General features: G+C 36.6%; 6 non-coding genes across 6 annotated transcripts; all 6 read left to right on the plus strand.

The window, feature by feature from the left end:
• The first annotated feature begins 4242 nt into the window (after positions 1-4242).
• On the plus strand, positions 4243-4361 carry LOC113102661 (5S ribosomal RNA). The gene has a single exon (XR_003291047.1). It is a non-coding gene; the product is annotated as a 5S ribosomal RNA (ribosomal RNA).
• Positions 4362-4994: 633 nt separating this feature from the next.
• Positions 4995-5113, plus strand: LOC113102662 (5S ribosomal RNA). Its single transcript, XR_003291048.1, has one exon. It is a non-coding gene; the product is annotated as a 5S ribosomal RNA (ribosomal RNA).
• A 499-nt stretch (positions 5114-5612) lies between these two features.
• LOC113102651 (5S ribosomal RNA) lies at positions 5613-5731 on the plus strand. Its single transcript, XR_003291038.1, has one exon. It is a non-coding gene; the product is annotated as a 5S ribosomal RNA (ribosomal RNA).
• A 1056-nt stretch (positions 5732-6787) lies between these two features.
• LOC113102653 (5S ribosomal RNA) lies at positions 6788-6906 on the plus strand. The gene has a single exon (XR_003291040.1). It is a non-coding gene; the product is annotated as a 5S ribosomal RNA (ribosomal RNA).
• A 2322-nt stretch (positions 6907-9228) lies between these two features.
• LOC113102652 (5S ribosomal RNA) lies at positions 9229-9347 on the plus strand. Its single transcript, XR_003291039.1, has one exon. It is a non-coding gene; the product is annotated as a 5S ribosomal RNA (ribosomal RNA).
• Positions 9348-10017: 670 nt separating this feature from the next.
• Positions 10018-10136, plus strand: LOC113102654 (5S ribosomal RNA). Its single transcript, XR_003291041.1, has one exon. It is a non-coding gene; the product is annotated as a 5S ribosomal RNA (ribosomal RNA).
• The last annotated feature ends 1868 nt before the right edge of the window (positions 10137-12004 follow it).

Below are 12004 nucleotides of genomic sequence, written 5' to 3' on the forward strand. Positions count from 1 at the left end.
AAGCAGAGTAGGATTGATTTAGTGATAGTGCAGGGAGATACCATAAGTTACATTGATGAAATAAGACATCAGCAGAATAACTTTAGTGATCATGATGGGGTTAGGTTTAGGATCAAAGTCGGAAGGAGAGAGGTGGGTGGAGGGATGTGGATACTAAATGCAGTGTATATTGAAGAAGAGGAGTATAGACAACAGATAAAAGTGTTACTACTTCAGGAAAATCAGTGGTTGGAGGAATGCTTGGAGGAAGATGAATTTAATAATGACATTGGTAAGAGATGGGAGGAGGTAAAACATAAAATTAAAGCTTTAAGCATAAGGTATAGTAAGAAAAGAAAAGAGAGGATGATGAAAGAGGAAAGGGAGCTTAGAGAGCAAGTGAGGATAGAACTCAGCAGAGTAGATGATGAAGAAGGATATTGCATGGAAAAGTATATAGAAGCAAATATGAGGTTAGAGAGATATGAGAAAGAAAAATGCAAAGGAGCAATTTTAAGGAGTAAGGCGAAATATGCACTGGAAGGAGAAAAGTGCACAGGGTATTTCCTGGGTTTAGAAAAAAGAAGGCAAGGTAAGACATATATCCATGAAATATATTCAAAAAAGAGAGAGATAATAACAGACTATGTAGATATATTGGAGAGGGTGCAAGAGTTTTATGGTGAGTTGTATATGAGAGGATGTGTGGATGAGGCAAGTATAGAGGACGTATTGAAGTGTGTAGAGAGGGAGCTAGGGGAAGAAGAAAAGGGATGGTGTGATAGAGAGATAGAGGAAGAAGAGGTTATAGCTGCAATAGAAGGTTTAAGAAGTGGGAAAAGCCCAGGAAGTGATGGGATAGGGACAGAATGGTACAAATTATATAAAAATGATGTAGCACCAATTTTAGTGGAAGTATATAAAGGAATGGAGAGAACAGAAATAATACAGAGTAAAATGGTAGAGGGAGTGATAACACTAGTTTTTAAGAAGGGGAATAAATTAGATTTAGAAAATTATAGGCCGATTAGCTTGTTAAACACAGACTACAAAATACTCACCAAAGTTTTGGCAAACAGGATGAAAAGAGTAATCGGAGATATTATTCAGCCAACACAAAGCTACAGCATTCCTGGAAGAGATATAGCAGATACAATTGGAACAATCAGAGATGTGATTGAGTATATGAAGAGGGATGGGAAGGGTGGGATAGTGTTGGGGATAGACTGGAACAAGGCCTTTGATAGGGTCGAACACAAGTTTTTATTTAAGGTCTTGGAAAAGTTTGGTTTTGGGGAGAGAATGGTAGGATGGGTGAGGAGATTGTATGGAAGTGCAAGAAGCTGTGTAAAGGTGAACGGAATATTGACAGATACATTTGATGTGGGAAGGTCAGTGCGGCAAGGCTGCCCGCTATCCGCTTTGTTATACGCCCTTTCTGTGGAACCTTTGGCATCATTAATTAAGAGAGACAAGAGAATAAGAGGAATTGAGTTGCCATATGGAGGGAAGTGTATAATTAACCAGTATGCCGATGACACAACAGTGACAGTAAGGGAAATAAGCAGTGTGGGAAAGGTTTTAGAGTTGGTGGAAAAATATGGAAAGGCATCAGGGGCGAAAATAAATAGAGAAAAATCTGAAATAATGTATATAGGAGAAGTAGAAAGATCTGATGTAGGTGTGAGGGTTGAGGAAAAGTACATGAAAGTGTTGGGTGTATATTTAGGGGTAGATTCAAAGGAGGCAAGGGATATAACATGGGCTGGAGTGATAAATAAGATAAGAACAGTTTGTATTGCATGGAAAGGAAGAAAATTAAGGATAAAAGGGAAAATAATTGTGGTTAATAATCTTATGCTGTCGGTATGTGTATATGTAATGAGTGTAATTGAAATGCCTGAGTGGGTGATGAATGAGTTAAATAAAATTGTACATGATTTTATATGGGAAGGGAAGGGAGTGAAAATTGCACAAAAAACATTAGTGGCGAGGAAACAGGAAGGTGGACTAAAGCTGATTGATTTAGAAACAAAAAAGTTGGCAATAAGAATAAAAACTGTTAAAAAATATATGGAAGGAAGATGGGAGTTTGGTTGGAGAGAATTTTTAAAGAAATATATTGATGATGTTGGAAGAATGGGAGAGTATGGGTGGTATATGGGCTTTAAGCAGTCAATGACTGTGGGAATGCCAGACATATACAGGGAGGTGATGGAGGCATGGAGGCAATTCCTGCCAAAAGTAGAATATGATTGCACAGAGGTGCACACATTTATAAATTTGCCATTGTTTTTAAATGATAAATTTAAACACAACAATAAAACATTGTATGAGCCCAAATTCTTAGAAGCCGGAATAAGGCAAGTGAAAGATATTATATATGAAGTTATTCCAGGTTTTCTTAGAAATAACTGTATATATGACTCCGTGTGTGAGTTGGATGGCATGGAGAGCAGAGTAAAGGTGGAAAATATATATGAAAGAATTAAAGCAAGTCTACCATCGAAATGGGTGAATGTTATAGAAAAAAGTTGTGTAAAGAAAAAACAACAGGATTTGCCTGAGATGTACATAATGAAAGACGGGGAAAAATATAATATAAAAAGCATTAGCGTAAAGAAAGTCTATGACCTGTTTATAATGGATCAAATAAAAGTGCCAGCATCTGAAAAAGTATGGAGTAGGGTGTTTGAAGACTTGGATGTAAAGAAAATATGGTCAAATATGGACATAAAATACAATACTATAGAATGTGAAAATAATGACTTCTTAATAAGACACAATAGAATCTATACAAATGTAGTACTAAACAAAATAAATAATGCTAATAATGTGATGTGTGATGTATGTAACAAGGAACATGAGACTTTTTTGCATTATTTTTTGCAATGTGATGAATTAAAAGATTTTTTTGTTTTCTTAAAAAGTCTATTAAAAAATAATTGTTTTGAGGATGTGAATTTGGAGGAGGGATGGGGAAAAATATTTTTATTTGGAGTGTTTCAGAAGACGACAGCAATAGACTTTTGGTTTATCAATTATGTTCTAAGCCACGCCAGATTAGCTGTTGTACTTAGACGGAATTATGCACACTTTGAAGGGAGAAAAGTCAAAATAAAAGACTTGTTCAAAGCAATAATGACAAGAGATATTGAAATGTGCTATAAATATGGGGGAGATGATGTGAAGGAATTCTTTGTAACTGGAAACAAATTCATAAAAGAAGGAGAGAGAAAAGAGGTTTTGTATAACTGGTAAAAATTATGTTATGAAGGTAAAAAAAAAAAAAAGAAAAATGAAATGATTATGTTGTTTAATGTGAACAATTGAAACTGAACTGTAAATTTGTGAATTTCAATAAAAAAGAGAAAAAAAAAAAAAGGCAATGCCCGATCTCGTCTGATCTCGGAAGTTAAGCAGGTTTGGGCCTGGTTAGTACTTGGATGGGAGACCGCCTGGGAATACCAGGTACTGTAAGCTTTTTGGAAATTTTTCACTTAGTATATAATAATTTTGCTAAAAAATAGAGTCAATGCCCGATCTCTGAATATAAGCAGGTTTGGGCCAGGTTAGTACATGGATGGGAGACTGCCTGGGAATACCAGGTGCTTTAAATTTTTGGATATTTTTCACTAATTATATAATAATCTTGCAAAAAAAAAAAAAAAAAAAGAGTCAATGCCCGATCTCTGAATCTTAGCAGGTTAAGGTCTGGTTAGTACTTGAATGAGAGACCGCCAAGGAATACCAGGTGCTTTAAGCTTTTGGAATTTCTTCACTAAGTATATAATAAATTTGGCAAAAAATAGAGTCAATGCCCGATCTCTGAATATAAGCAGGTTTGGGCCAGGTTAGTACATGGATGGGAGACTGCCTGGGAATACCAGGTGCTTTAAATTTTTGGAATTTTTTCACTTAGTATATAATAAATTTGACAAAAAATAGAGTCAATGCCCAATCTCTGAATATAAGCAGGTTTGGGCCAGGTTAGTACATGGATGAGAGACTGCCTGGGAATACCAGGTGCTTTAAATTTTTGGATATTTTTCACGAATTATATAATAATCTTGCAAAAACAGAAAAAAGAGTCAATGCCCGATCTCTGAATTTTAGCAGGTTTAGGTCTAGTTAGTACTTGGATGAGAGACCGCCAAGGAATAGCAGGTGCTTTAAGCTTTTGGGTTTTCTTTCCTACTTATATAATGTACTGGCGAGTAGATTGGCTGATCTTTAAATAGCCTTCTCTTTGCAGCAGTCTTCGCTTACGGCCATACCAGCCTGGCAATGCCCGATCTCGTCTGATCTCGGAAGTTAAGCAGGTTTGGGCCTGGTTAGTACTTGGATGGGAGACCGCCTGGGAATACCAGGTACTGTAAGCTTTTTGGAAATTTTTCACTTAGTATATAATAATTTTGCTAAAAAATAGAGTCAATGCCCGATCTCTGAATCTTAGCAGGTTAAGGTCTGGTTAGTACTTGAATGAGAGACCGCCAAGGAATACCAGGTGCTTTAAGCTTTTGGAATTTCTTCACTAAGTATATAATAAATTTGGAAAAAATAGAGTCAATGCCCGATCTCTGAATATAAGCAGGTTTGGGCCAGGTTAGTACATGGATGGGAGACTGCCTGGGAATACCAGGTGCTTTAAATTTTTGGAATTTTTTCACTTAGTATATAATAAATTTGGCAAAAAATAGAGTCAATGCCCAATCTCTGAATATAAGCAGGTTTGGGCCAGGTTAGTACATGGATGAGAGACTGCCTGGGAATACCAGGTGCTTTAAATTTTTGGATATTTTTCATGAATTATATAATAATCTTGCAAAAACAGAAAAAAGAGTCAATGCCCGATCTCTGAATTTTAGCAGGTTTAGGTCTAGTTAGTACTTGGATGAGAGACCGCCAAGGAATAGCAGGTGCTTTAAGCTTTTGGGTTTTCTTTCCTACTTATATAATGTACTGGCGAGTAGATTGGCTGATCTTTAAATAGCCTTCTCTTTGCAGCAGTCTTCGCTTACGGCCATACCAGCCTGGCAATGCCCGATCTCGTCTGATCTCGGAAGTTAAGCAGGTTTGGGCCTGGTTAGTACTTGGATGGGAGACCGCCTGGGAATACCAGGTACTGTAAGCTTTTTGGAAATTTTTCACTTAGTATATAATAATTTTGCTAAAAAATAGAGTCAATGCCCGATCTCTGAATATAAGCAGGTTTGGGCCAGGTTAGTACATGGATGGGAGACTGCCTGGGAATACCAGGTGCTTTAAATTTTTTGGAATTTTTTCACTTAGTATATAATAAATTTGGCAAAAAATAGAGTCAATGCCCAATCTCTGAATATAAGCAGGTTTGGGCCAGGTTAGTACATGGATGAGAGACTGCCTGGGAATACCAGGTGCTTTAAATTTTTGGATATTTTTCACAAATTATATAATAATCTTGCAAAAACAGAAAAAAGAGTCAATGCCCGATCTCTGAATTTTAGCAGGTTTAGGTCTAGTTAGTACTTGGATGAGAGACCGCCAAGGAATAGCAGGTGCTTTAAGCTTTTGGGTTTTCTTTCCTACTTATATAATGTACTGGCGAGTAGATTGGCTGATCTTTAAATAGCCTTCTCTTTGCAGCAGTCTTCGCTTACGGCCATACCAGCCTGGCAATGCCCGATCTCGTCTGATCTCGGAAGTTAAGCAGGTTTGGGCCTGGTTAGTACTTGGATGGGAGACCGCCTGGGAATACCAGGTACTGTATGCTTTTTGGAAATTTTCACTTAGTATATAATAATTTTGCCAAAAAATAGAGTCAATGCCCGATCTCTGAATATAAGCAGGTTTGGGCCAGGTTAGTACATGGATGGGAGACTGCCTGGGAATACCAGGTGCTTTAAATTTTTGGATATTTTTCACGAATTATATAATAATCTTGCAAAAAAAAAAAAAAAAAAGAGTCAATGCCCGATCTCTGAATCTTAGCAGGTTAAGGTCTGGTTAGTACTAGAATGAGAGACCGCCAAGGAATACCAGGTGCTTTAAGCTTTTGGAATTTCTTCACTTAGTATATAATAAATTTGGCAAAAAATAGAGTCAATGCCCGATCTCTGAATATAAGCAGGTTTGGGCCAGGTTAGTACATGGATAGGAGACTGCCTGGGAATACCAGGTGCTTTAAATTTTTGGAATTTTTTCACTTAGTATATAATAAATTTGGCAAAAAATAGAGTCAATGCCCGATCTCTGAATATAAGCAGGTTTGGGCCAGGTTAGTACATGGATGAGAGACTGCCTGGGAATACCAGGTGCTTTAAATTTTTGGATATTTTTCACGAATTATATAATAATCTTGCAAAAAAAGAAAAAAGAGTCAATGCCCGATCTCTGAATATAAGCATTTTTGGGCCAGGTTAGTACATGGATGGCAGACTGCCTGGGAATACCAGGTGCTTTAAATTTTTGGATATTTTTCACGAATTATATAATAATCTTGCAAAAAAAAAAAAAAAGAGTCAATGCCCGATCTCTGAATCTTAGCAGGTTTAGGTCTGGTTAGTACTTGGTTGAAAGACCGCCTAGGAATACCAGGTGCTTAAAGCTTTTGGAATTTTTTCACTTAGTATATAATAAATTTGGCAAAAAATAGAGTCAATGCCCGATCTCTAAATTTTAGCAGGTTTAGGTCTGGTTAGTTCTTGGATGAGAGACCGCCTAGGAATACTAGGTGCTTTAAGCTTTTGGGTTTTCTTTCCTACTTATATAATGTACTGGCGAGTAGATTGGCTGATCTTTAAATAGCATTCTCTTTGCAGCAGTCTTCGCTTACGGCCATACCAGCCTGGCTATGCCCGATCTCGTCTGATCTCGGAAGCTAAGCAGGTTTGGGCCTGGTTAGTACTTGGATGGGAGACCGCCTGGGAATACCAGGTGCTTTAAGCATTTTGGAAATTTTTGACTTAGTATGTAATAATTTTGCCAAAAAATAGAGTCAATGCCCGATCTCTGAATATAAGCAGGTTTGGGCCAGGTTAGTACATGGATGGGAGACAGCCTGGCACTGTTAATTTCGTTGACTAAATATTTTCGTCATTATTTTCGTCACGAATATATTTTTGCTGACGAAAACGAAACGAAAACTAAAATAGAAGGCACTGATGGAGACTAAAACTATGACTAAATTGATTGACATTATCGTCAACGAATAAAGGACGAGACGAAAATAGACTGTGACGAAAATCAAAACAGCAGACGGGAGAGATGCGAGGAATGAGCAAAAGAACCGGCAAAACAGAACAGACTGCATGAGAGAAGAGAACCAATCAGAGCCTGACTTATTGAGACGTGAAGCGAAGGTTTTCAGTTTTTATGAGCTCCCGGGAAGTCGGCATTCGAAGAGGTGATAGGGACTTTAAGCAACAGCCTCTGGTGGAACGGCAACGCCATTCTGGCGTTGTATTGCGCCTGCGCGAATTTAACTGCTACTTTGTGACGTTCTAATTTAACGGTCTACTACGGGAGAACAGCTGATTTGCCAGAGTCGCTACAACGTGAGAAGTTAGGTAAATAAATGTTATGTTTTTAGACTTATTTACATCATACAATATTAAAAACTCCTCATCTGACAAAAGATTGTCATTTAACGCCAAAAGCAATCCTTCTCTTGCTTTTTTAAATTATATATTTTTTTGGATCTCAATAAATGAATTAATGCTGCGTTGCGCTGTTCTGTTTTACCGTTGCTTAGTGACTTTTACGTTCTTGGCTACAGCGGTGTGACGGCAAACTTCCGGTCGCTGTAGCCGTTCCATTCGCAGCTGTTGCTTAAAGTCCCTACTGTCTAAAAGAGCGACAAAATGTCCACAGCTCACTTCACGTTTGACGACGAACAAAACAAAGTGTAAAGCACGCAGAGCGCTCATTCGTGGCAAGAACACAACCAATTTGAAAAGACATTTACAGACGAGCCACCCGGACATTTTCTCAAATGTAATTTCACAACGATGTTCTTTTGTTTATTGAGCTAAGCAAAATTGGAATAGTGCAGTGCGTAGATGTTGTAGCATTAAATATTACGAACTGAAAAGTACTGTAAAATAGCCCCTTCTTCAAATTAGATGCGAGCACAATACTAATACGTAATATCATGATAAATACATTTGATTAATACTAATGTTTAGTATATTTTATAATGTTCTACTTGTTGACAATATCACAAATATTTCTATATTAGTCATGTGAAACATGAATGTTCACATCCTATCATTATACATACAAATCTAGCAATATTGTAGTATTTAAAACATACAATATTGCTAGACAAATGAATACCTTATAAAATCTTGTTACTTTTTTTTATCCACCTAGCTGCCAACTTATTAAATATTTACTTTAAATGTATGCACTTATTGTTCAGCTCAGCTGTAAACTTTAAGGTCCTGGACCTAACTTTATTTTTCTTTTATTGATGGTCAATTGGCAGCTAGTTATTGTTTACATTATCATGACAGTGTTTGTTGCTGCATAAAAGCTTTTGAATCGAAATAAAGACACAGTTGTGTTGAAATAAAGTTGAATTTGTGTTTTATATATTTTGGTAAAGTTTGTTTCCTATACCAGCTGTAAAATATTGTCTAGTAAATCTGTTATTGATTTTAGTCTTATTTTAGTCGACTAAAATACCAAGCAATTTTAGTCGACTAAAATACCAAGCAATTTTAGTCGACTAAAATACCAAGCAATTTTAGTCGACTAAAATAAGACTAAAATTAAAACAAATCAGATGACTAAAACTTGACTAAAACTAAAAAGAATTATAGTCAAAAGACTAAGACTAAAACTAAATTAAAATTTCGTGTCAAAATTAACACTGCAGCCTGGGAATACCAGGTGCTTTAAATTTTTGGATATTTTTCACGAATTATATAATAATCTTGAAAAAAAAAAAAAAAAAGAGACAATGCCCAATCTCTTAATCTTAGCAGGTTAATGTATGGTTAGTACTTGGTTGAAAGACCGCCTAGGAATACCAGGTGCTTAAAGCTTTTGGAATTTTTTCACTTAGTATATAATAAATTTGGCAAAAAATAGAGTCAATGCCCGATCTCTAAATTTTAGCAGGTTTAGGTCTGGTTAGTACTTGGATGAGAGACCGCCTAGGAATACTAGGTGCTTTAAGTTTTTGGGTTTTCTTTCCTACTTATATAATGTACTGGCGAGTAGATTGGCTGATCTTTAAATAGCATTCTCTTTGCAGCAGTCTTCGCTTACGGACATACCAGCCTGGCTATGCCTGATCTCGTCTGATCTCGGAAGTTAAGCAGGTTTGGGCCTGGTTAGTACTTGGATGGGAGACCGCCTGGGAATACCAGGTACTGTAAGCTTTTTTTTTTTTTTTGAAAATTTTTCACTTAGTATATAATAATTTAGCAAAAAATAGAGTCAATGCCCGATCTCTGAATATAAGCAGGTTTGGGCCAGGTTAGTACATTGATGGGAGACTGCCTGGGAATACCAGGTGCTTTAAATTTTTGGATATTTTTCACGAATTATATAATAATCTTGCAAAAAAAAAAACAAAAAAAAAAAGAGACAATGCCCAATCTCTTAATCTTAGCAGGTTAATGTATGGTTAGTACTTGGTTGAAAGACCGCATAGGAATACCAGGTGCTTAAAGCTTTTGGAATTTTTTCACTTAGTATATAATAAATTTGGCAAAAAATAGAGTCAATGCCCGATCTCTGAATATAAGCAGGTTTGGGCCAGGTTAGTACATGGATGGGAGACTGCCTGGGAATACCAGGTGCTTTAAATTTTTTGGATATTTTTCACGAATTATATAATAATCTTGCAAAAAAAAAAAAAAAAAAAAAAAAAAGAGACAATGCCCAATCTCTGAATTTTAGCAGGTTTAGGTATGGTTAGTACTTGGATGAGAGACCGCCTAGGAATACTAGGTGCTTTAAGTTTTTGGGTTTTCTTTCCTACTTATATAATGTACTGGCGAGTAGATTGGCTGATCTTTAAATAGCATTCTCTTTGCAGCAGTCTTCGCTTACGGACATACCAGCCTGGCTATGCCTGATCTCGTCTGATCTCGGAAGCTAAGCAGGTTTGGGCCTGGTTAGTACTTGGATGGGAGACCACCTGGGAATACCAGGTACTGTAAGCTTTTTGGAAATTTTTCACTTAGTATATAATAATTTTGCCAAAAAATAGAGTCAATGCCCGATCTCTGAATATAAGCAGGTTTGGGCCAGGTTAGTACATGGATGGGAGACTGCCTGGGAATACCAGGTGCTTTAAATTTTTGGATATTTTTCACGAATTATATAATAATCTTGCAAAAAAAAAAAAAAAAAGAGACAATGCCCGATCTCTGAATCTTAGCAGGTTAAGGTCTGGTTAGTACTTGAATGAGAGACCGCCAAGGAATACCAGGTGCTTTAAGCTTTTGGAATTTCTTCACTTAGTATATAATAAATTTGGCAAAAAATAGAGTCAATGCCCGATCTCTGAATATAAGCAGGTTTGGGCCAGGTTAGTACATGGATGGGAGACTGCCTGGGAATACCAGGTGCTTTAAATTTTTGGAATTTTTTCACTTAGTATATAATAAATTTGGCAAAAAATAGAGTCAATGCCCGATCTCTGGAATATAAGCAGGTTTGGGCCAGGTTAGTACATGGATGAGAGACTGCCTGGGAATACCAGGTGCTTTTAAATTTTTGGATATTTTTCACGAATTATATAATAATCTTGCAAAAAAAAAAAAAAAAGAGTCAATGCCCGATCTCTGAATCTTAGCAGGTTAAGGTCTGGTTAGTACTTGAATGAGAGACCGCCAAGGAATACCAGGTGCTTTAAGCTTTTTGGAATTTCTTCACTAAGTATATAATAAATTTGGCAAAAAATAGAGTCAATGCCGATCTCTGAATATAAGCAGGTTTGGGCCAGGTTAGTACATGGATGAGAGACTGCCTGGGAATACCAGGTGCTTTAAATTTTTGGATATTTTTCGACGAATTATATAATAATCTTGCAAAAAAAGAAAAAAGAGTCAATGCCAGATCTCTGAATATAAGCAGGGTTTGGGCCAGGTTAGTACATGGATGAGAGACTGCCTGGGAATACCAGGTGCTTTAAATTTTGGATATTTTTCACGAATTATATAATAATCTTGCAAAAACAGAAAAAAAGAGTCAATGCCCGATCTCTGAATTTTAGCAGGTTTAGGTCTAGTTAGTACTTGGATGAGAGGGGACCGCCAAGGAATAGGCAGGTGCTTTTAAGCTTTTGGGTTTTCTTTCGCTACTTATATAAATGTACTGGCGAGTAGATTTGGCTGATCGTTCTTAAATAGCGCTTCTTTATGCAGCAGTCTTCGCTTACGGCCATTACCAGCCTGCAATGGCCCGATCTCGTCTGATCTCGGTAAGTTTAAGCAGTTTGGGCCTGGTTATACTTGTGATGGGAGACCGCCTGGGAAATACCAGGTTTACTGTAAGCTTGTTTTTTTTTTTTTGAAAATTTTTCACTTAGTATATAATAATTTTGCACAAAATAGAGTCAATGCCCGATCTCTGAATGATATTAGCTAGGTTGGGCCACAGTGTTAGTACATTTGATGGAGACTGCCTGGGGAATACCAGGTGCTTTAAATTTTTGGATATTTTTCACGAATTATATAATAATCTTGCAAAAAAAAAAAAAAAAAAAAAAAGAGACAATGCCCAATCTCTTAATCTTAGCAGGTTAATGTATGGTTAGTACTTGGTTGAAAGACCGCATAGGAATACCAGGTGCTTAAAGCTTTTGGAATTTTTTCACTTAGTATATAATAAATTTGGCAAAAAATAGAGTCAATGCCCGATCTCTGAATATAAGCAGGTTTGGGCAGGTTAGTACATGGATGGGACTGCCTGGGAATACCAGGTGCTTTAAATTTTTGGATATTTTTCACGAATTATATAATAATCTTGCAAAAAAAAAAAAAAAAAAACAAAAAAAAAAAGAGACAATGCCCAATCTCTGAATTTT

The sequence above is a fragment of the Carassius auratus genome, unplaced genomic scaffold, assembly GCF_003368295.1.
Source record: "Carassius auratus strain Wakin unplaced genomic scaffold, ASM336829v1 scaf_tig00217745, whole genome shotgun sequence".
Lineage (NCBI taxonomy): Eukaryota > Metazoa > Chordata > Actinopteri > Cypriniformes > Cyprinidae > Carassius > Carassius auratus.